Source organism: Neoarius graeffei, chromosome 17, assembly GCF_027579695.1.
Source record: "Neoarius graeffei isolate fNeoGra1 chromosome 17, fNeoGra1.pri, whole genome shotgun sequence".
Lineage (NCBI taxonomy): Eukaryota > Metazoa > Chordata > Actinopteri > Siluriformes > Ariidae > Neoarius > Neoarius graeffei.
In genome coordinates, this window is record NC_083585.1 from 44,846,853 (window position 1) to 44,874,649 (window position 27,797).

Consider the following 27,797-nt stretch of genomic DNA (forward strand, 5'->3'; position numbering starts at 1 on the left):
AGGTTAATTGGTAGCTCTAAATTGACCGTATGGGTGGCACGGTGGTGTAGTGGTTAGCGCTGTCGCCTCACAGCAAGAAGGTCCGGGTTCGAGCCCAGTGGCCGACGAGGGCCTTTCTGTGCGGAGTTTGCATGTTCTCCCAGTGTCCGCGTAGGTTTCCTCTGGGTGCTCTGGTTTCCCCCACAGTCCAAAGACATGCAGGTTAGGTTAACTGGTGACTCTAAATTGACCGTAGGTGTGAATGTGAGTGTGAATGGTTGTCTGTGTCTATGTGTCAGCCCTGTGATGACCTGGCGACTTGTCCAAGGTGTACCCTGCCTTTCGCCCGTAGTCAGCTGGGATAGGCTCCAGCTTGCCTGTGACCCTGTAGAACAGGATAAAGCGGATATAGATAATGAGATGAGATGAGATGAGAAATTGACCGTAGGTGTGAATGTATGTGTGAATGATTGTTTGTCTTGATGTATCAGCCCTGCGATGATCTGGTGACTTGTCCAGGGTGTACCCTGCCTCTCGCCCATAGTCAGCTGGGATGGGTTCCAGCCTGCCTGTGACCCTGTAGAACAGGATAAGCGGTTACAGATAATGGATGGATGGATTACTAGGGTGGCATGGCGGTGCGGTGGTTAGCACTGTCTCCTTACAGAAAGCAGGTTCTGGATTCGAACCATCTGGTTGAGCAGGGCCTTGATGTGTGGAGTTTGCATGTTTTCCTTGTGGCTGCATGGGTTTTCTCTGATTGCTCCAGTTTCCTCCCACATTCTCAAGACATGCGGATTAGATCAACTGGCTGTGTGTATGTGAGTGTAAATGGCTATGTTAGCCCCATGATAAATTGGCGACCTATCTATGGTGTATACACTTTGCCTCTTGCACAATGTCACCTGGGATTGGCTCCAGCTCACCGGTGACCCACAATGGATAAGTGGTTTATAGCAGTGTTTCTCAAGCACTGGGCTGTGGCCCATTGGTAGGCCTAGAAGTGCCATCTAGTGAGTCGTGATTTTTTTTTCCAAGTTGAAGCTAATTTTTAGCTCATCTGGTCATAGGCCAGGCCGGATAAGCTTATGCGCTCAAGCGTCGTCGGTCGTCGACGTCCGACCACAATTTACAAAATTTGCTACTTGTTCTACAGGATTGATCGGATTTCGATCAAACTCACATGCAATGCATAAAAGTTGTCAAGATGGTAGTGCCACCTGTCATATTTACGATTTTATGGGCATCTGAAATTTTTGGGTGACTCATCACATTAAAAGCTACTTTTCGTAAACTGCTGGGACGTGTTCACTGAAACTCACCCAGAAGACTCTAAAGACATATATCAACAAGAGTTGTTCGCCAGGTGGCGCCACCTACCATGGATGAGGCGACAGAAGGGTCACATGCAATTTCACAAAAAGCACTACTCCTTCTACAGGAGTGATCAGATTTTGATCAAACTCATATGGAATGTTCCCCAGGTTGGTATGTATAAAAGTTGTCAAGATGGTGGTGCCATCGGTCATATTTAACATTGTAAGGGCGTTTGAAAATTTTGGGTGACTCATCACACCAAACACTACTGTTCGTAAACTGCTAGGATGTTTTCACTGAAACTCACCAAGAAGACTCGAAAGACATATTCCAACAAGAGTTGTTCACCAGGTGGTGCCACCTGCCATGGATGTGGCTACGCAGGGGTCATATGCAATTTCACAAAAATCACTACTCCTCCTACAGGATTGATCAGATTTCAAACTCACACACAACAACAGTGGCCAGTATGAACTACAGCTTCATTGAGGCTATTTTTATTAGTAGGGTACAATTGTTGGGTTTCATCTGACGTCACATCCGCCTTATTAGATAAGCAAAACATGAAGTGGTGGTCAGCTAAGCTCACTGTTCACAAAGTGTTACTATCACTGGGGCACCTTGATAGTCGTTAAAATGCCCTATGCTTGCTTTGTTTCGGGCTGCTTGGATCAAACAAACCATGAAACTGATAAAAGTTTCTTCTGGATTCTGCGTGAAGTGATAAAAAGGGTGAAATAGCAAAGGGTTTTACCAAAAGACGATGAGAAAGGTGACTCTTGAACCTTTTGCTGTGATGAAAGGAAGCTAAGTTTAAGAACACTCGAGTTTGCAGTGATCACTTCGTGAAAGGTTTGTAAATTCATCTCATCTCATTATCTCTAGCCGCTTTATCCTTCTACAGGGTCGCAGGCAAGTTGGAGCCTATCCCAGCTGACTACGGGCGAAAGGCGGGGTACACCCTGGACAAGTCGCCAGGTCATCACAGGGCTGACACATAGACACAGACAACCATTCACACTCACATTCACACCTACGGTCAATTTAGAGTCACCAGTTAACCTAACCTGCATGTCTTTGGACTGTGGGGGAAACCGGAGCACCCGGAGGAAACCCACGCGGACACAGGGAGAACATGCAAACTCCGCACAGAAAGGCCCTCGGCGGCCCCGGGGCTCGAACCCAGGACCTTCTTGCTGTGAGGCGACAGCGCTAACCACTACACCACCGTGCCGCCCAGGTTTGTAAATTCCTTTAATTTATTTGGTTAAAATAGATAGCGTTAAAGAAGAAAAGGTTGAGAACCCCTGATATAGAAAATGGATGATGGATGGACTACAGAACATGGACAGAAATATTTTCACACCATTACTCTCCGCTACCCCGAGTTGGCTTAGTGGTTAGCGTGTCCACCTCTCGACCGGGAGATTGTGAGTTTTACTCATGGTCAGGTCATACCAAAGACCATCATAAAAATGGTACCTAAGGCACACTGCAATACAGATGTGAGTGGAGAAGTCAAACTCTCGTGGTTACCAGAGGACCAGCCCCCCACTGTAATCCTAGCTTTATAGGTGAGAGGCCAAGGGCTATCGAAACGCAGATTGGTGCTGCACCCATACGCCTCAAAGAGTTGGTTAGTACTGGGACAGGAGACTGCCTGGGAAGACCAGATTCTGGTGTGAGAGGGACTTTGACTCTCCACCCCTTGATGTTACAATTCTGTAGCAAAAGCCTGCATGAATTTGAAGAATATTCAGATGCCATAGAACCAAAGGATTTCATTTGATGCCATATTTGCCTTCTCTTCAGGCCTGCAATGTGACGTCATCAGAGGCAGTCTCTACTTTGGGCTCTAAAATGAGCTCACACACTCTGCATGTGCTTCTGTGGGGGAAAAAACAGGGTCACAGATCATCCTGACAGGTGGCAGCTCGCACACTCCAGTCAGATGTCAGCCGTTCCTGTAGTTATTTACGGGGCCTATGAAAAATGAGTGTGCGTCAGAATGCTACATTCCTGCTGCAGTCTCTAATGAAATACGAGATGTAGCCTAGAAAGTGGGCGGCACTCAAAACTGCTCAGACAATTTAGAGAGTCAAGGTCAATGCAATCAGATTTGAATGTCCCTGTGGGTGGATGTTATAGAAGATCTTAAATAATTAAGATCATAGAGCTAGGCATTGTACAGCACCTCTGGAGCAAAGACAGTTAAAGATGTTGCTCAGGGGCCCAACATTGGGAGCTTGGCAGTGCTTGGATTTGAATTTACAACCATCCAATCAATAGCCCAGAGCCTTAGTTGATGAGCTAGCAATGGTAACCTCTGCCTTTAATAACAAAACACTGCACAGTTAATGGCGGTTCAATGAAAATTGACTTGTCTGACTTATCTTCTTGAAGTCCAAAAATCTACTGAATAATCAAGCTGCTTCCAGTTGCTGATAAAATCTGTATTATACACAAACACAAATACTATCAAACAAGAAAGTTCTCCATTTTGGTGAACTTATCAATGTAGATGCTACATGATGTAATTTTAAATGTGGCAAATGATAGGATTAAAATGTATTCTTTTTTGAGTTGGTTGCGAGCAAAATACAATAGCAGTCATTATTTTGAACATCCTATATTAACATTTTTGGTTAAGGTTAAGAAATGAGTTCAAGAAAATTAAGAATTTGAAAATATAAATACATTTTGTATAATATGTAGAAAAGAGATGAAAATATTTGTGAATTTTTTTGGGAAAAACCCTCAAAAGTCGATCTTGCAGCTATAATTACATCTGCTTTTGAGTAAACTTTAAAAGAGTAAACTGTAATAAAATGTACAAAAATAAAAACACCACATTTTGACTGGAAGTGTTGCCAATGCACGGTGGTGTAGTAGTTAGCACTGTCGTCTCACAGCAAGAAGGTCCTGGGTTCGAGCCCAGTGGCCGATGAGGGCCTTTCTGTGTGGAGTTTGCATGTTCTCCCCGTGTCTGCGTGGGTTTGCTCCGGTTTCCCCCACAGTCCAAAGACATGCAGGTTAGGTTAACTGGTGACTCTAAGGCCAAGTTTACATTAGACCGTATCTGTCTCGTTTTCTTCGCGGATGCACTGTCCGTTTACATTAAACCGCCTGGAAACGCCGGGAAACGGGAATCCGCCAGGGTCCACGTATTCAATCCAGATCGTGTCAGCTCCGGTGCTGTGTAAACATTGAGATACGCGGATACGCTGTGCTGAGCTCTAGCTGGCGTCGTCATTGGACAACGTCACTGTGACATCCACCTTCCTGATTCGCTGGCGTTGGTCATGTGACGCGACTGCTGAAAAACGGCGCGGACTTCCGCCTTGTATCACCTTTCATTAAAGAGTATAAAAGTATGAAAATACTGCAAATACTGATGCAAATACTGCCCATTGTGTAGTTATGATTGTCTTTAGGCTTGCCATCCTTCCACTTGCAAGTGGTAAGTGATATGCGCTGGGATCACACACACAGCAGCTCAGTCCCGAATCATTGCTTGTGCACTACACTCACGCGCTCTGTGAGCTGCGCAGGGCCGGAGTGCGCACCCTCCAGAGGGCACTCGCTGTTCAGGGCGGAGTGATTTGGAGCGCAGGATGCCTGCGGAGCCGAGCGTATCCGTGTATTGGTGTTGCTGTGTGCACGCAAATCGTGTATTGGTGTTGCTGTGTGCACACTAATCGTTTTAAAAACGTTAATCTGATGATCCGCTGATACGGTCTAATGTAAACCCCACCTAAATTGACCGTAGGTGTGAATGTGAGTGTGAATGGTTGTTTGTCTCTGTGTCAGCCCTGCAATGACCTGGCGACTTGTCCAGGGTGTACCCCGCCTCTTGCCCATAGTCAAGGATAGGCTCCAGCTTGCCCGTGACCCTGTAGAACAGGATAAAGCGGCTACAGATAATGGATGGATGGATGTAGCCAATGTAACAACAGCTAAAACATGAAAAAAACCTTGTTATTCCATTTATCTGGAATCTGGAGTACTCTACTGTATGGGGCCGAATTGTGGTCTTTGAAGAAAGAGGATTTGTGGAAGCTCAAGAGCTGTGAGATGTGGCTTTGCAGAAAAGTCTTGAACATCTCTTGGTCGGGCAAAGTAAACAATGAAGAAGTACTGCGACATGTTGGTGATAAGAGAGCTATCATATCTATTATCAATAGAAGACAGAGTAGATGGCTTGGTCATTCTCTACGGCATGGTGATCTTCTCCTGCTAGTAACAGAGGGGAGAATAGAAAGGAGGAGGCCTCCTGGAAGACTCTGAACAGGAATGTTGGATAGAGTAAAGAATGGCGGCCCCTGTGTAACGGTCAAGAGACATGCCATGGAACGGGAACTATAAGGAAGGACCTGCCTGTAGGCAGAACACACACAACAATTCCATTTACAGTATATCAGCCCCCACTTGACTGTATACTATTCACTTTCTTTGTAATGGAATATTTTATAGAGCGGCGGCTACAATTATCGACACCTTAACGATCTTTTGGCCATTGCAAAAGTAGAAAAAACTTTCAACACGTAAATTGTGCATGAATAGTTACTAAACTTCCACTGGAAAAAAGACGACTCGATTCCCGATTACTTAGCATAGTAGATCATGTGACACCGTTCCACAATTATCAGCACCTTTGTCCACAGTTATCGACACTGTTCCACAATTATCGACATCCAGATGATTATTTATAAAATAAATAAATCGGTATGTGGTGTTAAGTTAACAAAACATAGTTTTTATTTAAAATTTGTTTTACATAGACTTATATTTAGTACAAAATATCTTTTATATAAATATATTGATGTTGCTGCTTATGTCAATGAGGAAGTAATTCTAATGTTTGTAAACAAATTAACTGATAATGTTTAACCTGTATCAGAAAATCTTTTTGTTCCACTTTCTATGTATTTTCAAAGATCGCATTTTGTTAATCATTCGTTGTTGTTTGTATTGATTTTGAGTTTTGTAGATTACCGATAAATGTCAACATGCAATCAACATTATAACCACATGAAAATCCAGGTCAAAGATCGCATGTTATTCCTCGAACCAAAATATAAAATGTCTACTGATATTGTAATATGTGGCAGATATTTACAATAAACTGAAAAAAATTCTGAATGGAATAGAAAAAATGTGAATATTTCAAGCATGTAATTTTTTTTATATGCTAGGAATTTAATTCTGGTCTAATTCTATTTATTGCAATAGGATTCCAAATACTCTATAAACATTCCATTCTGTTATGGATCAGAAAAAAAATATGATAAATCACAGCACTTTTATTTTTTTAAAGTACTTCATCTACTTCAACAATGTTACACAAAGATCGATACGTAGCAGTTGTAAATGTCAGTTAATTCCACACACTGTAAAAAAAAAATCCGTTGTTTTTATGGAAAAACACTGGCAGCTGTGGTTGCCAGAATAATCCTGTTAAAAATACAGTGAAATGTAAACAACATTACAGAATAACTTGTACATTTCACTGGGATTCCATGTACAATTAATGATAACTAAATGTAAATTTTACAGGTATTCAATGTACAATAATCAATACATAACTGTTAATTTTACGGATATTCATTGTACAATAAAAAAGCATCTAGGAATGAATTGCGAGTGTTCTCGATTATTGGTTTTTGTGGCTCCAAAATGATGGTTACAAGCAATGATCTACTAGACAGATATTTTATTTGATTTAGAGTTTTACGAAATGTGCCGGAGAGCCTCTACTGACATTTTTTTATTTTTTTAACAGGGCAATGATGTAATTTTAACTATCACATTCTGTTTTAACATTACAGTTTGTCTGTGTTTAAATTACTGTACAACAATTTGTAAATTCTACAAAAAATATGATCAATTCAACATATTCTTACTGTTAAATTAACAGTGGTATTTGGTTAGGAGTTTTACAGTATATTGATGTAAATTACACACTGCTTCATTGTTTTTGTATTTATAGTTTTTTTATGTCATGATTTTACATAAATTCACCGTTAATTCTACGGACATTTTTTACAGTGCAGCGTGTCGATAATGGTGGACACCGGTGAAAGTGATCACTATTATCGACACCTCATGTGACTTCTCAAACGCGCGTTTAGATACAAAATGGTGATGATCAAATGAAAGAGTAAGAAACAAAGTAGGTTTCGACAAGGAGATCATGAAATATCGGTGAATTTGATCAGGAAAAACATGTCCATGATCTTTCCACCATGCTTACCTGTGATGATAACGTCCGGGTTTTCCTCAAATTGCTGATCGTGCTAAAAAAAATTCCATCTCAGGTAATGAGCTGTGTCATCAGACGGCAAGATCAAAGGGTGGCGGGTGGGATGGGGGGGGTCTTCCAGTTGATTAATTAACCAATAATAACTGTTGTAACTGAAACTCACCTTTGTAAAATAGTTTTTTTTATTGGTAAACCTGAAAAGGTGTCAATAATTATAGACTGTTGATAATTGTAGCCGCCGCTCTAGTTGGGTTGGGAACAAGAAGCAAGACTACTAAAATGAATGCTTTCTCAACTTTGGCTCTATTACACTGCAGTACAAAGCACCAGACCATCAGAGATCAACACAACCAAAGCACCTGTGATACTGGTTGAAAATGCAAATTTCCATGTCTGATTCTACCAAACTTAAATTTGATGCAATGTTTCACTCATGGTACATATTCACATCAGAGATCTGTGTCAGAAATCATTGATTATGTTCAACTGCACAAAAATGTATAGTATATGTAATTTTGTTTGTGAACTTTTACTAACTGTGCCTTCTCAGTGTACTATACCATCCATAGTGACAGGTTTACAAAATATCTTAATTGGAATGCGTCAAAAAAGAAATGATCTCATACTGTTATTGATTCTTAATTAGTTGTAACATTTTTCTCGTGAGGGCGGCACGGTGGTGTAGTGGTTAGCGCTGTCGCCTCACAGCAAGAAGGTCCAGGTTCGAGCCCCATGGCCGACGAGGGCCTTTCTGTGCGGAGTTTGCATGTTCTCCCCGTGTCCACGTGGGTTTCCTCCGGGTGCTCCGGTTTCCCCCACAGTCCAAAGACATGCAGGTTAGGTTAACTGGTGACTCTAAATTGACCGTAGATGTGAATGTGAGTGTGAATGGTTGTCTGTGTCTATGTGTCAGCCCTGTGATGACCTGGCGACTTGTCCAGGGTGTACCCCGCCTTTCGCCCTTAGTCAGCTGGGATAGGCTCCAGCTTGCCTGTGACCCTGTAGAATAGGATAAAGAGGCTAGAGATAATGAGATGAGACGAGATTTTTCTCGTGATTGTTATTCTGACATTGCACTTCCTGAAGGTTATTTGTGCACACTCATGGTGTTAAAATAACACGGTCTGTGAGTACACCTGAGCTTGCTGCCCTTTCATCTCCAACTGTCACACACGCTGTTCTTTCTCATCAACCAGACACATGGTAGCAGTACAAAGGCCATGACCTGGTGCAAGGCCACATCCATGAATGACAGCTAAGGTCAGCATAGGTAGCCTATATTTTTACAAGCAGAATCTTTTAAGAAAACATCATTGGCCAGCACTAAGCAAAACTAAATGTTTGTCTTGCTACTGAGTTTGGTGTGTTAAGGGTTTAATTTGTTGTTTAATTTGAGAGAGAGAGATGGCTGAAATCTTGGCTTTATGAGTTTAAATTTTGATATGGCCAGGCAAAATCATGGTGTAGTTGCGGTATTGTTCCTTTATTGACTGTATTCATGATCAGAGGTGGACAAAGTACCCAATTTTATTACTTAAGTCAAAGTACAGATCTCATCTCATCTCATTATCTCTAGCCGCTTTATCCTTCTACAGGGTCACAGGCAAGCTGGAGCCTATCCCAGCTGACTACGGGCGAAAGGCGGGGTACACCCTGGACAAGTCGCCAGGTCATCACAGGGCTGACACATAGACACAGACAACCATTCACACTCACACCTACGGTCAATTTAGAGTCACCAGTTAACCTAACCTGCATGTCTTTGGACTGTGGGGGAAACCGGAGCAAACCCACGCGGACATGGGGAGAACATGCAAACTCCGAACAGAAAGGCCAGCCCCGGCCACGGGGCTCGAACCCAGGACCTTCTTGCTTTGAGGCGACAGCGCTAACCATTACACCACCGTGCCGCCCCAAAGTACAGATCCCACTGGTTAAATGTTACTCCGACACAAGTGAAAGTTGTCCAGTCAAATTTTTTCTTAAGTACTGAAGTACTTGCTTTTAAAAATACTAAATAAAAGTATTAAAAGTACATTTTCGGTCAATGCATCATTGTATTATTGCCATAACACAAAACCTAATGCCTCTGAAGCAACCGACTGGATTTTCTGACTAGTTTGTAGAACCTGTAGAGCTGACGCTCCACCTGACATGCTAACAAACTCTTTTCAAACTCAAAATCATATTGGGTAGCTAATGTTACTAGAAAAGAAAGATTTCTACATTCTGTTTATTTGGCAAAATTATGCTAAAGTTAACATTATTCATATTAGTTTAACTCTGTTTTTACATGCTAACTAACAGTGTCCAAATTAACTAGCTATGTGTTATTGTTAGCCGTGGACAAGGCTGTAGCAACTTGGTGGGCAAATCCATAGAAAGTCATTTGACTAACCAGACGTTATCGCTAGCTCTAAAAGCACAGACAACTTCGTTGCAAGCTTTCTCTTGGTATAAAATGTTTGCATACCTCAATATGCTTCTACAGGTTGGATGGCGAGTTTTTGTAGGCCGTGATGTAGTTTGTTTTAGGCAAACAAAGCAAACATTTAAAATCTTTAATCCCTTCTGAAAACTGAAACATGGCTTCTAGGTATGGTCATGAGGGCGCGCATTCTCCAGAAAAAAACGCCTCCTTCCATTCTGCCATCAATTGATCGTGTTCAAATAATACTGCTGAGAAATTGATCTTGATTTTATACAGGCTATGGACGTAACATGACCCTAGTGATTACTGAGAGGCTGTCTCAGTGTCACCTGCAAAAGAAACCAATCATGTTTTATAAAAGAAAACAAAAAACATCCACTTTCAAAGTCGCTTCATAGTAACGAGTAACGAGGATCTTGACAGAAATGTAGTGGAGAAAAAGTACGATATTTGTCTTTCAAATGTAGTGAAGTTAAAGTCATAAGTTTCCAAAAAAAATAATACTCAAGTAAAGTACAGATACTCAAAAAGTGTACTTAAGTACAGTACTCAAGTAAATGTACTTTGTTACTGTCCACCTCTGTTCATGATTAAGTGAGTAATGTGCTAACTGTATTGGTGTGGGTTCATCACAGTTCTAAGTTATTTTGTTGGTATCTATGAAAGCTCTTAAATCAATTTTCATGTTAGATTTCAATCCACACGTCTCCATCATAGTGTTGCCACCTGTCCCGGTTTTTCCTGATTGTCCCGGATTTTCATGGTCTGTCCCGGAAAATAAAAATAAAAATCCGGGACACTGAATGTCCCGGTTTTTTGTACATGATGGGCAAAACGTGTATTTCAACTTGCGAGCCAGCCGAGAACCAGTTTGCTTTTCCATAGCTCGCCCGTGCTAAGCGCCACTAAGCGGAGTCACGTCATCACGTCGCTGAATACGTCATTACGTCGCTGTATAAGTCACTTACGTCGCTGTATACGTCAGTTACGGCGCGACGTTTACATAAACCTTGGCGCGAATATCAAAGCAAAAACACGGAAGAAGCAGCAGTAACAACAACAACAATAATAATAATAATGGATGACTTCGCGTTTGTACAGCTGCTGCTTCTCGGCGCTTAAAAATGGCGATCTTTCATGGTCTTGTTATTGTTGTTGGTCTTAACAACTCCGCCCCCCCGCTGACGTAAGCGGTTCTTTCCTCTGGCCCAGCAGAGAGTTGGTGCTCGCCTGGAACCGGCTTGGACTGATAAAAGAAATAGACTCTCTGTTGCAATGGTGAAGGCTGAGCTTCAAGTCAGGCTAAACTTTCAGTTGTCCTGTACTGAGTTCAAGACATTCATTGAAAATCAGCCAGGACTCATAGCAGCAGCAAAGAAAAACACCAAATATAAATGGAAGATTAGGTAAGGTTTTGGTGAATTAAAGGAAATAGTGTAGTGTAGTAACATACTCCTGTATGTGCCAAGTTATATCAGTTACATGTCCTCCTATATATTTGTTTAGCCAAGAGCAGCAGAGGCACAAGCAAAGCACACACCACACTCTAAGCAATCAGGTAAGCTGTTTGACACTACGCCTTACATTGCTACATTCAGGTATTCTTAGATACAATGAAAAATTAGATTATTTATTTTTATTCCACATAAGCAAACAAACAGAACTTATGTATTTCCCTTTTACCTGTGCCCACTACTGCCCCCAGGTGTCCACAACCAAAAACTGTTGGAAATAAATCAAAATACTGAAGACCTAGCCTAGTAAACTAGACCCACCCGCCTAGCGGCCAAAAATATTTTTGCCTAGCGAATGGGTCTAGCCTCGCACCATGTAAACAAAAACACCCCGGGCATCAAATCGTGCCCGCCAATCACAACGCAAGGTTTTTGTTTGGATTCTTTGGGCGGCCTTTTGCAGGAGTGACGACAAAGCTGCGCGACGCTGGAGAAAGCGCAGCAGGAAAGATGGCTACGGCTAGTGAACAGCGCTCGTTTGACTCCGCTTTGGAATCAGTTTTAGAAGAATTAGACTTGGGGTTTTCATTGAAACATGAGCAGGAAGAGGCTCTCCGCTCATTCCTTTTCAAGAAGGACGTTTTCGCTGTTTTGCCGACCGGCTATGGCAAAAGTCTGATCTACCAGCTGGCTCCGCTCGTAGCCAAAAGGATGGGGCTAGTTTGTGCAGTACGAAGAATTAATAAACAGCTTTGAAACATTACTTTTTGATTGTTTCTTATTTTCCCGTTATTTTAAATTTAAGGGAAATTATTTCACCAAACACCACTAAATAAAAACTCTCAAAAACAGTTTAAGCAAACCCTTGAAAAACACTTGGGGGAAAAAAATGACTATGTTATGTATGTGGTACAGACTCCAAACTTGTGGTCATTATCTCCAAACTTCTTAATATCTAGAACGTTTATTAATTAATACGCATTTTGAAAAATGATTTATTTCAAGGCCTCCCCCACTGCTTTCTGTCGCTCTGACTACGTCACAGTCACTGTTGCGCTGATTGGTCAGAGCGTTGGCCTATACGCACAGAGACAGTTTGAAAGACAGCGGGTTGTTCCTCCTACCCGCTTCGGAAATGTCTATGGATCGAGGCCAGACTAAATATTCACATTTAGTCTGGCTTGCCAGGCTACTGAAGACCTGCTATATTATGTAAAGCAATTAACTAAACAAATAACTAGCAAAAGCGTCATTTTTACTAATTAGAGCAATACAGTTTCAGCGTAGAAGGGCGATTTTTGTCTTGGGTTAGATGTGTGAAGGGCGCCGTTGCTTACAAGCAAAAAGGTCGATTGGATGGTCGAAATGTCCAGGATTTTTGTCAGACACAGGTGGCAACCCTACTCCATCACCAGGAATAATTGATCATAAAGAGCGTGTATTAAACCTGATTTAGTTTCACACAAGCTAAAGTCTCCAGGGAGTGCTCTCTTTTTCTCTCTTTCTTGCTGTCTCCCACTATAATCTATCTATCTATCTATCTATCTATCTATCTATCTATCTATCTATCTATCTATCTATCTACAGTATCTACAGTGGTGCTTGAAAGTTTGTGAACCCTTTAGAATTTTCTATATTTCTGCATAAATATGACCTAAAACATCATCAGATTTTCACACAAGTCCTAAAAGTAGATAAAGAGAACCCAGTTAAACAAATGAGACAAAAATATTATACTTGGTCATTTATTTATTGAGGAAAAAGATCCAATATTACATATCTGTGAGTGGCAAAAGTATGTGAACCTCTAGGATTAGCAGTTAATTTGAAGGTGAAATTAGAGTCAGGTGTTTTCAATCAATGGGATGCCAATCAGGTGTGAGTGGGCACCCTGTTTTATTTAAAGAACAGGGATCTATCAAAGTCTGATCTTCACAACACATGTTTGTGGAAGTTTATCATGGCACGAACAAAGGAGATTCCTGAGGACCTCAGAAAATGTGTTGTTGATGCTCATCAGGTTGGAAAAGGTTACAAAACCATCTCTAAAGAGTTTGGACTCCACCAATCCACAGTCAGACAGATTGTGTACAAATGGAGGAAATTCAAGACCATTGTTACCCTCCCCAGGAGTGGTCGACCAACAAAGATCACTCCAAGAGCAAGGCGTGTAATAGTCAGCAAGGTCACAAAGGACCCCAGGGTCACTTCTAAGCACCTGAAGGCCTCTCTCACATTGGCTAATGTTAATGTTCATGAGTCCACCATCAGGAGAACACTGAACAACAATGGTGTGCATGGCAGGGTTTTGTGGATGTTTTGTGGATGGATGAGACCAAAATAGAACTTTTTGGTTTAAATGAGAAGCGTTATGTTTGGAGAAAGTAAAACACTGCATTCCAGCATAAGAACCCTATCCCATCTGTGAAACATGGTGGTGGTAGTATCATGGTTTGGGCCTGTTTTGCTGCATCTGGGCCAGGACGGCTTGCCATCATTGATGGAACAATGAATTCTGAATTATACCAGCGAATTCTAAAGGAAAATGTCAGGACATCTGTCCATGAACTGAATCTCAAGAGAAGGTGGGTCATGCAGCAAGACAATGACCCTAAGCACACAAGTCGTTCTACCAAAGAATGGTTAAAGAAGAATAAAGTTAATGTTTTGGAATGGCCAAGTCAAAGTCCTGACCTTAATCCAATGGAAATGTTGTGGAAGGACCTGAAGCGAACAGTTCATGTGAGGAAACCCACCAACATCCCAGAGTTGAAGCTGTTCTGTATGGAGGAATGGGCTAAAATTCCTCCAAGCAGGTGTGCAGGACTGATCAACAGTTACCGGAAACGTTTAGTTGCAGTTATTGCTGCACAAGGGGGTCACACCAGATACTGAAAGCAAAGGTTCACATACTTTTGCCACTCACAGATATGTAATATTGGATCTTTTTCCTCAATAAATAAATGACCAAGTATAATATTTTTGTCTCATTTGTTTAACTGGGTTCTCTTTATCTACTTTTAGGACTTGTGTGAAAATCTGATGATGTTTTAGGTCATATTTATGCAGAAATATAGAAAATTCTAAAGGGTTCACAAACTTTCAAGCACCACTCTATCTATCTATCTATCTATCTATCTATCTATCTATCTATCTATCTATCTATCTATCTATCTGTCTGTCTGTCTGTCTGTCTGTCTGTCTGTCTGTCAACCTATCAAGACAAACAAAGATTCTACAGCAGCTATGCAGGCAAATAAATAGTCTTATATTTATGGCTTTTTCTTTTGCCATTAAGTGTAGTTGAGTTATAAATCTGTAAGTGTGCCAGTTTACTGAATGTTACAAGAACACGAAACAACTTTACTCAAAGAGACGCATACTTCCTTTAATGAATACCTTCATGCCAGTGTATAATGCATGTAATACGGATACCAGATTTGAGGAATGGAGTCGAATTTCCAGACATTTGAACAAAGCATCCCTTGGGATCCAATCATCGGCAGCCTTAAGATCCACAAAGGCTATAAAAACAGAGAATTTTGATTTTCTTACGTTTTTGAGCAACTGGCATAGAATATATATTGCATCAGATGTTTATCTGTTGTAGTTCAACAGTTCCATCAACATCGAGTATTTCACTTGTTCCGTGTAGATCTTATCCGTCCCCTGACATCTGCCATTCTTCGGTCTCTTTATGCTGTTCTCAACTTCTTCATGGTGCCATGACATTTACGGCAGGCAAATCAGTTGGCGGTAATATACACAGGTAGTTCTCGGGCTGTTCCAGTTCCGGTTGTAGCTCAAAATCATGATCACTGAGCGCTGAAAAGTGTTCCTCGAGTTTTCGAGTTGAAATCAATGGTCTGTTGAGTCACGGCATTGATGTGTGTTCTTTCATCGGGCAGAATTCCTCCTTGGTTTCCCTCTGTTCACTTGCAAAATTCAGTTGGTCTGCCTTAGCTTTAAAGTAGGCATTCTTCAGCTCCATACGCATCTTTTTCACCTCATAGTACAATTATTTTTTTCTTTATCGGGTCCTTCTCCACCCGGAGTCTCTGTGTGAGCTCCTGGTAGGCATGGTTTGTCCACAGTTTATTAATCTCCTTCTTGATCTTTGGTGGTATTTCCTTAGATGCCTCCTGAATGGCCTCTATCATCCGTTCCTCCACATCGTCAAGCTGTCTCATGTTTGGTTCGTCTCCCAGCAGGGAATCAAGCTTTGCACTATATCTGGCTTGAATGTCGGTGTCATCTCTCAATTTCCTGATATCCGGGTATGTAGTGGGCATTTTCTTTTTTTGAAAGATCTTCGAAAAAACACAGAGTTGTGGGTAAGCTAGCACTGGTCTTCGCTAACACTACTGATGAATGCTACATCAGCTGGAAGGTAACCGCACTGCGGCACTGACAGCACTGACTCGTGGGTAAGTTAGTGTTGGCCTTCGAGAATGCTGATATCGTAATGTATTAATGTAACTGAAGGATTAAGCTTTTCCAGTGCGAGACTGTATCCTGTTGAACTGCAGCTCCATGTTGATGTGATCAGCATGGACACAGTGAGCTAGCAGCTTGTCATTAACTTGTCTTTCACTGGCAGATTAATTGTGGCAGATGAATTTGTGACCCGGTGCAGAAGAAACTCTATGAGACTGTGTTTCTGTATTGTCCATTCTTTTGCTACTTACTGCTTTGCAGTTTATAATAAGGTAAATGTTTAACTTGAAGGCAAATTAGTCACATATACAGTGGTGCTTGAAAATTTGTGAACCCTTTAGAATTTTCTATATTTCTGCATAAATATGATCTAAAACATCATCAGATTTTCACACAAGTTCTAAAAGTAGATAAAGAGAACCCAGTTAAACAAATGAGACAAAAAATATTATACTTGGTCATTTATTTACTGAGGAAAATGATCCAATATTACATATCTGTGAGTGGCAAAATATGTGACCCCTCACCGGATCCAGGGACACATGTCGGCCGAAACGAATCCGAGATAATCGCAAAAGAAGCATTTTTTTTCGAAATTTGTGATTTTTGTTTTTTTTCCATCATGTACAAGTTGAGATCTTGAAGAATGCAATCAGTATTTCAGATAATAGATTGTTTTGTTGGAAAAGCATACATTTTTTGTTGCAAATTGTCTCATTTTTGTCAGGACTGTAGCCTGCTGGGGTGTGTGGGTAAATTACCATATGGGCCATTCACATGATGATTTAAGTCTTTTGTTTTTTTTCCCGCGAATCAGCTGTATGATCCGAGCTGATCACATGGCTACTTAACTGCATACAGGCATGTAATTTCACTATGGAATGAGTTACTAAACAGAGTGCAGAGGAGCAAACACCGCGAAGCAAACAGACGCATGGTATTTACATCAGAGATAACCATTTCTAGCAAAAAAAAAACGCAACCTCGTTTTCCAGATTGAATGGAATACTTGAATGATTGGATGATACACGGACTGTTCTAGGACTACATTCCATCGGAGGCATTGGTGTGTGCAAGGCGCCGTTTCTCTTTCTGATGGGGTGAGTTTATTAATCTAAGGCTGTGTGGTTATTTTTGCATGTAACGGAGAGTGTTGTGGTTTGGTTAAGCCTAGGTCACAACCGGACGTACGATTTTTTGGCTGTGTGATTTTTGGCGTTTCCCAAATCGCTGCGTTTTTTTTTTGTTCATGGAGAAAGACGCGCGTTGGCCGTAAGTTTGTCTTGCAACCTGAAAAAAACGTAAGCGCCCGTAGAGTTTGTTTGACATGACAAAGAACCTCTGCGGCCGGTCTGCGGCTCGAAAATCAGCACATCACACACGCGCTCTCGTGCTTTTCACACGCGCGCTCTTGTGCGTTTCATGCGCGCTCTCCGTGTGTTTCTTGCGTTTTTTGCATGTAGACCGGCTGTAGGAGCACATACGGCCGGTTGTGACCGAGGCTTTACATGAAACTAGTGTTGTGTTAGTTGTGTCATCATCGTGCTATCTTTCTTTCTTACGGTGTGAGTAATTTTTCAACCACAAAATGTTAAAGTATACTTTAGGACTTATTTTTGTACTTCATAATTGTGTTGGGCATACTTTGCATGGAAGGAAAATTGACGTGGTGATCTTTGTTTACATGAAAGTGGCATCGTGCTAGCTCGTAGGGGGTAGGGCTTTCCTTAATATCATGCAGATGAGCACTATTATGTGCCTGCCCTACACCCAGAGTAGCTGAGATGGAAAACTTTGAGGGCGATTTTCTCCCTTTTCTGTTTTAAGAAGTATACACTTTCAAAAGGCCACACATTCTTCAAATATTGTCAGATCTCCACATGGAAGGCATCGTTGGAAAGCTTAGAAACTGTACTTTCTGAATCTGTCAATAACTCAAAATGCCCCCGGGCAGACATGTGTCCCTGGATTCTGTGATCTGCCACATATGTGAACCTCTAGGATTAGCAGTTAATTTGAAGGTGAAATTAGAGTCAGGTGTTTTCAATCAATGGGATGACAATCAGGTGTGAGTGGGCACCCTGTTTTATTTAAAGAACAGGGATCTATCAAAGTCTGATCTTCACAACACATGTTTGTGGAAGTGTATCATGGCACGAACAAAGGAGATTTCTGAGGACCTCAGAAAAAGCGTTGTTGATGCTCGTTGTTGATGCTTACAAAACCATCTCTAAAGAGTTTGGACTCCACCAATCCACAGTCAGACAGATTGTGTACAAATGGAGGAAATTTAAGACCATTGTTACCCTCCCCAGGAGTGGTTGACCAACAAAGATCACTCCAAGAGCAAGGCGTGTAATAGTCGGCGAGGTCACAAAGGACCCCAGGGTCACTTCTAAGCAACTGAAGGCCTCTCTCACATTGGCTAATGTTAATGTTCACAAGTCCACCATCAGGAGAACACTGAACAACAATGGTGTGCATGACAGGGTTGCAAGGAGAAAGCCACTGCTCTCCAAAAAGAACATTGCTGCTCATCTGCAGTTTGTTAAAGATCACGTGGACAAGCCAGAATGCTATTGGAAAAATGTTTTGTGGACAGATGAAACCAAAATAGAAATTTTTGGTTTAAATGAGAAGAGTTATGTTTAGAGAAAGTAAAACACTGGATTCCAGCATAAGAACCTTATCCCATTTGTGAAACATGGTGGTGGTAGTATCATGGTTTGGGCCTGTTTTGCTGCATTTGGGCCAGGACGGATTGCCATCATTGATGGGACAATGAATTCTGAATTATACCAGTGAATTCTAAAGGAAAATGTCAGGACATCTGTCCATGAACTGAATCTCAAGAGAAGGTGGGTCATGCAGCAAGACAACGACCCTAAGCACACAAGTCATTCTACTAGAGAATGGTTAAAGAAGAATAAAGTTAATGTTTTGGAATGGCCAAGTCAAAGTCCTGACCTGAATCCAATGGAAATGTTTTGGAAGGACCTGAAGCGAGCAGTTCATGTGAGGAAACCCACCAACATCCCAGAGTTGAAGCTGTTCTGTACGGAGGAACGGGCTAAAATTCCTCCAAGCTGGTGTGCAGGACTGATCAACAGTTACCAGAAATGTTTAGTTGCAGTTATTGCTGCACAAGGGGGTCACACCAGATACTGAAAGCAAAGGTTCACATACTTTTGCCACTCACAGATATGTAATATTGGATCATTTTCCTCAATAAATAAATGACCAAGTATAATATTCTTGTCTCATTTGTTTAACTGGGTTCTCTTTATCTACTTTTAGGACTTGTGTGAAAATCTGATGATGTTTTAGGTCATATTTATGCAGAAATATAGAAAATTCTAAAGGGTTCACAAACTTCCAAGCACCACTGTATTTATATGATGGTGCACCATTAAATATGAGTAGTATCACAGATCTTTTAAAGCTGTTCAGGCCTGGCCATAACTCACTATGAGGATATCGACGTCCATACCTTGGGAGTTGTGTAAGTTTTTCTTTTTCTTTTTTATTTATTTTTTAAGGCCACACCAATTTAATTAGTTGGTTCTCGGATTTTTTCAGGTAAAATATGAAGCGAGCGGGTGAAATAAAAATAAAATTTAAAAAACGCTCTGATGGTAAAATTAGCGGTGGAAATAGACCAAACAATACAGGCAAACCAGGAAACAGAATTTCAACATACCTGTCAAAGATTTTACACTTCTGTTCGCTGAATATCCTAACAGTCACAAACACAGGCTTTGTAGGATTCCCCTCCACAGGCCTGTTTCTTCCACAAGTCTTTATCTAAAGTAAAAGGGGCGATTTGATTGGTTTTCGGCGTCACGTGACCTTTTCTGTTGGCGGGAGTTTGATTTCGATTTTTTTTTTCATATTGCATTTTTTTCAAGCGGTGATTCCGAGAACCAACTAATTAAATTGGTGTGGCCTTAACATGCATTTGTATGGCTTTATGACAACCAGTAGGAACTGGGGGTGGGGGGACGGGCAGCCGCTGCTGGTCCGTTTTTAGCTAAAACGTACATACTAGAAAAGTTTACATGGAAACTTTCTTGTTTACTACTGCATGTAATATTTTCAATTTTAATGTAAATATGCTAAACTATACAAAAATAAAAACCAGCCCTGTTGTTTACTCAGTTTATTGTGACAATTCTGAAAACAAACAAGGAACAATAAAGAAAATCAGTAAGAAATCATTATATGTCTTCAATTTTTAGTTAGAAACTACATTACATTTAGCAGATGCTCTTATCTAGAGCAACATACCCAGAGCAGCCGGGGGAGCAGTTAGAGGTTAGATGCCTTGCTCAAGGACACTTCAGCCATTCCCACCAGTCTAGGGAATCAAACCAGTGACCTTTTGGTCCTAAAGCTGCTTCTCTAACCATTAGGCCATGGATTGATGTAGTACATATTTGGCATTGTGCTATATTCACTATGACATATTTCTACAATGTGGACCTCATTAAAAATTTGATTCTGGTTAAGGCCCTGTGTGTGTCCACGACTTTCAGCACTTTTAATACCTCTTACTAAGGCAACAGCTTTGTGATCAGTGTTTGTACATGATATGGCCAGAAGTTTGTGAACACCTGACCATCACACCAATATGTGCTTGTTGAACCTCTCATTCCAGACTTCGTCTACTCTTTGCTGTTCTAATAACCTCCATTCTTCTGGGAAAGCTTTCCACTAGATTTTGGAATGAGGCTATGGAGATTTGTGCTCATTTAGTCACAAACACTGATTTCGGGGTAGGAGGCATGGGGTGCAGTCGGCATTTCATTTTATGCCAAAAGTATTTAGTGGGGTTGAGCCATGTCTAAACCTTGCTTTGTACACAGGAGCACTGTCATGCTGGAACAGGTTTTGGTCTCTTAGTTCTATCCATCCATTATCTGTAACTGCTTATCCTGTAGAGGGTCGCAGGCAAGCTGGAGCCTATCCCAGCTGACTATGGGCAAGAGGCGGGGTACACCCTGGACAAGTCACCAGGTCATTGCAGGGCTGACACATAGACACAGACAACCATTCACACTCACATTCACACCTACGGTCAATTTAGAGTCACCAGTTAACCTAACCTGCATGTCTTTGGACTGTGGGGGAAACCGGAGCACCCGGAGGAAACCCACGGGGACACGGGGAGAACATGCAAACTCCACACAGAAAGGCCCTTGTTGGTCACTGGGCTCGAACCCAGAACCTTCTTGCTGTGAGGCGACAGTGCTAACCACTACACCACCGTGCCACCTTCTTAGTTCCAGTGAAGGGAAATTGTCATTTTACAGCATACAAAGACATCCTATACAATTGTGTGGTCCATCTTTGGGGAAACAGTTTGAAGAAGATTTTCTTCTTCACATGTGGGTGTGATGGTCAGGTGTCCGCAATAACCTGGTTTTCTGTGGTTATCTAGTCTCTCTAGTTTTCCTTGTCACCTGGTTCTTTGGCGGCACGGTGGTGTAGTGGTTAGCGCTGTCGCCTCACAGCAAGAAGGTCCGGGTTCAAGCCCTGTGGCCGGCAAGGGCCTTTCTGTGCGGAGTTTGCATGCTCTCCCCGTGTCCGCATGGGTTTCCTCCGGGTGCTCCGGTTTCCCCCACAGTCCAAAGACATGCAGGTTAGGTTAACTGGTGACTCTAAATTGAGCGTAGGTGTGAATGTGAGTGTGAATGGTTGTCTGTGTCTATGTGTCAGCCCTGTGATGACCTGGTGACTTGTCCAGGGTGTACCCCGCCTTTCGCCCGTAGTCAGCTGGGATAGGCTCCAGCTTGCCTGCGACCCTGTAGAAGGATAAAGCGGCTACAGATAATGAGATGAGATGAGATGAGATGAGATGAGATGAGACCTGGTTCTTTGTGATAAGATTTTCTGCTTCTTGACTGTTCAGGATATGAATATAGATTTGTCTGTTTTGCTTATAGTGGCCTGCTTTGTATTATGATGGTACATTTATACATCTGCTTCTAGCTTCTTTTGGCTGCTCCTGTTTAGGGTCACCACAGCAGATCATCATTATCTGCATATTTTATTTGGCATAGGTTTTTTTTTTTTTACACCGGATGCTCTTCCTGACGCAACCCTCCCAAATCTATCTGGACTTGAGACCAGCACTAAGTATGTACTGACTTGTGCAACTGCAGTCTATTACAGTTTAATCTCTGTTGGTGCCTCAGAAAAGAAAAGGTAATGAAATTAAAATGAAATTAAAAAAGAAAGATAATGAAATTAAACAGGAAACAAAGGTTAATTAAAGAGATTAGCATTCTTCCAAACATATACTGTACATCTGAAAGTGCCTTTGATTTATTGCATAGAGAATGATTACTATTTTGCAATTTTGTAGTCCATGTCTGATCTGAAAGAGTGGTGAAATTTATCCAAAGGGGAAAGTGAGTAAGCCTATGGATAAAATACTACATTACATTAATGGCATTTAGCGGATGCTCTTATCCAGAGTGATGTACAACATATCCAGTGCAGCCTGGGGAGCAGTTGGGGGTTAGGTGCCTTGCTCAAGGGCACTTCAGCCACTCCTGGTGGGCCAGGGAATTGAACTGGTGATTGTTTGGGCCCAAAGCTGCTTCTCTAACCATTAGGCCATGGCTTGCCCCACTAGAGTTATCAATTAGAGTGATTCAGGTGTCATTTTTAAAAAAATATTCTTTTACTTGTGTGGCTTGATATGTCCTCTTCTGCTGCTATCCACTGTGCTGCTGCAAACAGGAAATTTCCCCATTGTGGGATAATAAAGATCATCTTATCTTAATTTTGGATTAGATAGCCTATAGATTGTCCATTCATTATCTGTAACCTGCTTATCCTGTGCAGGGTTGCGGGCAAGCTGGAGCCTATCCCAGCTGACTATGGGCGAGAGGCGGGGTACACCCTGGACAAGTCGCCAGATCATCGCAGGGCTGACACATAGAGACAAACAACCATTCACACTCACATTCACGCCTACGGTCAATTTAGAGCCACCAATTAGCCTAACCTGCATGTCTTTGGGGGAAACCGGAGCACCCGGAGGAAACCCACGCAGACACGGGGAGAACATGCAAACTCCACACAGAAAGGCCCCCGTTAGCCACTGGGCTTGAACCCAGAACTTTCTTGCTGTGAGGTGACAGTGCTAACCACTACACCACCGTGCCGCCTCCTATAGATAATTTCCAATAAAATAAAAAGTCACAATAAATTCTCAAAAGATCAGAACTCTGGCAAAAAAGAAACAAACAAACAAAAAAAATCATGTAAAATATGTTTTACATGGGGCGGCACGGTGGTGTAGTGGTTAGCGCTGTCGCCTTACAGCAAGAAGGTCCGGGTTCGAGCCCCGTGGCCGGCGAGGGCCTTTCTGTGCGGAGTTTGCATGTTCTCCCCATGTCCGCGTGGGTTTCCTCCGGGTGCTCCGGTTTCCCCCACAGTCCAAAGACATGCAGGTTAGGTTAACTGGTGACTCTAAATTGACCGTAGGTGTGAATGTGAGTGTGAATGGTTGTCTGTGTCTATGTGTCAGCCCTGTGATGACCTGGCGACTTGTCCAGGGTGTACCCCGCCTTTTGCCCGTAGTCAGCTGGGATAGGCTCCAGCTTGCCTGCGACCCTGTAGAACAGGATAAAGCGGCTAGAGATAATGAGATGAGATGAGATGTTTTACATGAAAATTTTATTCAAAGGATGATACTTTATAACACATGCCAGCAGATGGCACTGCACCTCACCATGGGTGGTGTAAAAATCACTTTAGGGAGTGTAGATGAGCATTTTGCCCATAAAGCACTGTGCCAACTTACTAAAGGACAATGAGCACTAAACTGATTTCCTGTTATCAAAAATGGATGCCATTAGAGAAGGAAGGCGAGGTTATTTGTCTCTGTGTTTGGTTCACTTTTGTTTAAAGGATTGGTCACTGAAAATGTCTTTTTGAACATTTTTACTCTTCATAGTGAGAAAAAATGTGACTTAATCATGTTGCATGTAGTGGGCTGATCTGATGATATATATATATTTTTTAAATTTACCTCCAGATTTGGTGTTCATTACAAATTTCAGTGATTTAGCAGATATCCAGTCCATTTTGCTGTCATATGCAGTAAACAAAACACACACTTACATGTACATACATGCAAGCACACATGCTTGCACATACTAAAAAAAAATGACATATCAATTTCTGAGAGATAGTCATGCAGGCATTACACACACACCTGTCGCCACACACACACACACACACACACATACACACACACACACACACACACACACACACACACACACACACACACACACAATGGAGTGAATATGTTTAATACATTATTCATAATGTACAGATGAATGTGTGTGTGTTTAAAGCTCAGTCTGCTGTAGATAAATCTGCAGTGAGCTCTGAGCCGTGCTGAGAATCGACTGAATGGCGCGACGCTCCAGTTGCTGCGGTGGCACGGTTGCCATGGTGAATTTCTAGTGCCCTCCTCAGTGTGTCAAGCAGCTAACCATGAACATGCTCGATGAAAAAGAAAAATAAGCCACAAATGCTAGGGGAAAAGGCTGATGGTAGAGGGCCGTTCTTTTATGCTTTTTCAAAAGATTTCCCTTTCCTCTCTCTGTCTGTACCTAGAAGCATTACAGAAAGTATTGAGAGATTGGGAATAAATTATAGCTGAAATGCAGGCATGAAATTGATTTCGAAACAGATTTAGTCAGTTTCAGCTCTTTGTGAAAGAAGGAATATCTTGGCTCTGTTTTTATATTTGTGGATGAAGTCTCCTATATGAGAAATAAAGAAATATAGTCTTTTTGTGTACTTCCTTGAAGTCATCTTCTACTGTCTGAGTTCATTTTTAATAAAAGAATGCAGGTATTGAGAACAGTTCAAATCACACAAAGTCTAATCGAATGTATCCAAGTACCGGTCTGTGAGTTTTTAATGAAAAAGAAGCACCAATAACCCACTGCAAGAACACAGGAATAGTGGTTGAGGCAAATAAACTGTAAGTTTTAAACTTTTTAAATTTAACTCAATTCAGATCTACTTTCAACTGATAAATCGGTAAACTGAGTCAGTCTGTTCTAGCTGCCCAGCTGTGATATTCTCAGAAATGCCAGCAAATACTGATGGATAAAAATCCATCTGGAGTGGATATGGAGCGAGCGATGTTGCTGGCGGCGTCACGGCGGCTGTGCTGGAGATGTGGGACTTGTTTTCGTGTTTTTTGGTGGGACTGTGGCTGCTACACCACTGGAATGATATCCTGACCTCTATTTGGTGGACTTTTTTTTCTTTTCTTTTTTCTGCCTATTATTGTAAAGCGACCTTGAGTTTTGAGAAAGGCACTATATAAATTGAACATATTATTCATTATTATTATTGTTATTATTATCAGTGTGCTACACTCATTTCCACAGTTGGGGCTTTAAGAAGCTCTGAGATGACATGTATATTGTGTTGAAGATGTGTTGAGGCACAGGAAGTGAATCAAAAATTTTTGGAAAGAAAGTGAAATCAGTTGAAAGTATTCAAAACAATCTCAAAGAACAAACAGGAACAAATAGTCATTTGATGACATTATTTTAGCACTAACTTCAATAAAATAGTTTTCTAACTACCAGAAATATTGGGTCAAATAGGGTGATTTGATGGGGTAAGCAAATGTTAGCTGGTAACATTAAGACTAGATGTTACTGTTAGCTAACCTTATCTGGCTTAAACATTAACAGTTGCTGCTTTCGTTAGTTAGCTAACTTTATCTGGCTGTAGCTGTTTCCATTAGTTTGCTAATCTTATCTGGCATTAGCATTAACTTTAGATGTTGGCATTAGCTGGCTAACTATATCTGGCATTAACATTAGCTGTTTCCATTCGTTTGCTAAGCTTCTGGCCTTTACATTAGCTTTAGATGTTAGCATTAGCTAGCTAACGATATCTGGCATTAACATTAACTTTAGCTGTTTCTACTAGTTACCTAACTTTATTTGTTATCAATATTAACTTTAGCTGTTTCCATTAGCTAACTTGAACTAGCATTAACATTACCTAGCTGTTTCCATTAGATAGCTAACTTTAAGATGAACATTAACATCTTCTATTAACATTAGCTGTAGCTTTTACTGTTAACTATAATTAGCTAACATTAGCTAATTTGTGGTATTTGTTCCTGTAGGCCAATGAGTTATTATTATTATTATTACAACCCCGATTCCAAAAAAGTTGGGACAAAGTACAAATTGTAAATAAAAATGGAATGCAATGATGTGGAAGTTTCAAAATTCCATATTTTATTCAGAATAGAACATAGATGACATATCAAATGTTTAAACTGAGAAAATGTATCATTTAAAGAGAAAAATTAGGGGATTTTAAATTTCATGACAACAACACATCTCAAAAAAGTTGGGACAAGGCCATGTTTACCACTGTGAGACATCCCCTTTCCTCTTTACAACAGTCTGTAAACGTCTGGGGACTGAGGAGACAAGTTGCTCAAGTTTAGGGATAGGAATGTTAACCCATTCTTGTCTAATGTAGGATTCTAGTTGCTCAACTGTCTTCGGTCTTTTTTGTCGTATCTTCCGTTTTATGATGCGCCAAATGTTTTCTGTGGGTGAAAGATCTGGACTGCAGGCTGGCCAGTTCAGTACCCGGACCCTTCTTCTACGCAGCCATGATGCTGTAATTGATGCAGTATGTGGTTTGGCATTGTCATGTTGGAAAATGCAAGGTCTTCCCTGAAAGAGACGTCGTCTGGATGAGAGCATATGTTGCTCTAGAACCTGGATATACCTTTCAGCATTGATGGTGTCTTTCCAGATGTGTAAGCTGCCCATGCCACACGCACTAATGCAACCCCATACCATCAGAGATGCAGGCTTCTGAACTGAGCGCTGATAACAACTTGGGTCGTCCTTCTCCTCTTTAGTCTGAATGACACGGCGTCCCTGATTTCCATCAAGAACTTCAAATTTTGATTTGTCTGACCACAGAACAGTTTTCCACTTTGCCACAGTCCATTTTAAATGAGCCTTGGCCCAGAGAAGACGTCTGCGCTTCTGGATCATGTTTAGATACGGCTTCTTTGAACTATAGAGTTTTAGCTGGCAACAGCGGATGGCACGGTGAATTGTGTTCACAGATAATGTGCTCTGGAAATATTCCTGAGCCCATTTTGTGATTTCCAATACAGAAGCATGCCTGTATGTGACGCAGTGCCGTCTAAGGGCCCGAAGATCACGGGCACCCAGTATGGTTTTCCGGCCTTGACCCTTACGCACAGAGATTCTTCCAGATTCTCTGAATCTTTTGATGATATTATGCACTGTAGATGATGATATGTTCCAACTCTTTGCAATTTTACACTGTCGAACTCCTTTCTGATATTGCTCCACTATTTGTCGGCGCAGAATTAGGGGGATTGGTGATCCTCTTCCCATCTTTACTTCTGAGAGCCGCTGCCACTCCAAGATGCTCTTTTTAAACCCAGTCATGTTAATGACCTATTGCCAATTGACCTAATGAGTTGCAATTTGGTCCTCCAGCTGTTCCTTTTTTGTACCTTTAACTTTTCCAGCCTCTTATTGGCCCTGTCCCAACTTTTTTGAGATGTGTTGCTGTCATGAAATTTCAAATGAGCCAATATTTGGCATGAAATTTCAAAATGTCTCACTTTCGACATTTGATATGTTGTCTTTGTTCTATTGTGAATACAATATCAGTTTTTGAGATTTGTAAATTATTGCATTCCGTTTTTATTTACAATTTGTATTTTGTCCCAACTTTTTTGGAATCGGGGCTGTATTATTATTATTATTATTATTATTACCTCACCTGGGACGGAGTCCACCCGGGGGCTTTGGTTAACAATATTACGGAAAAATCCTAGACTAATCTTCATGAATCT

The 27,797-nt window shown here is 41.4% G+C and overlaps 1 long non-coding RNA gene across 2 annotated transcripts; it reads left to right on the top strand.

The window, feature by feature from the left end:
* The first annotated feature begins 11,047 nt into the window (after positions 1-11,047).
* LOC132864750 (uncharacterized) lies at positions 11,048-15,697 on the top strand. Of its 2 annotated transcripts, none has more exons than XR_009650248.1 (3): positions 11,048-11,395; positions 11,496-11,547; positions 15,579-15,697. It is a non-coding gene; the product is annotated as an uncharacterized LOC132864750 (long non-coding RNA). The 2 variants fall into 2 exon arrangements; XR_009650247.1 differs by lacking the exon at positions 15,579-15,697 and adding an exon at positions 11,695-12,038.
* The last annotated feature ends 12,100 nt before the right edge of the window (positions 15,698-27,797 follow it).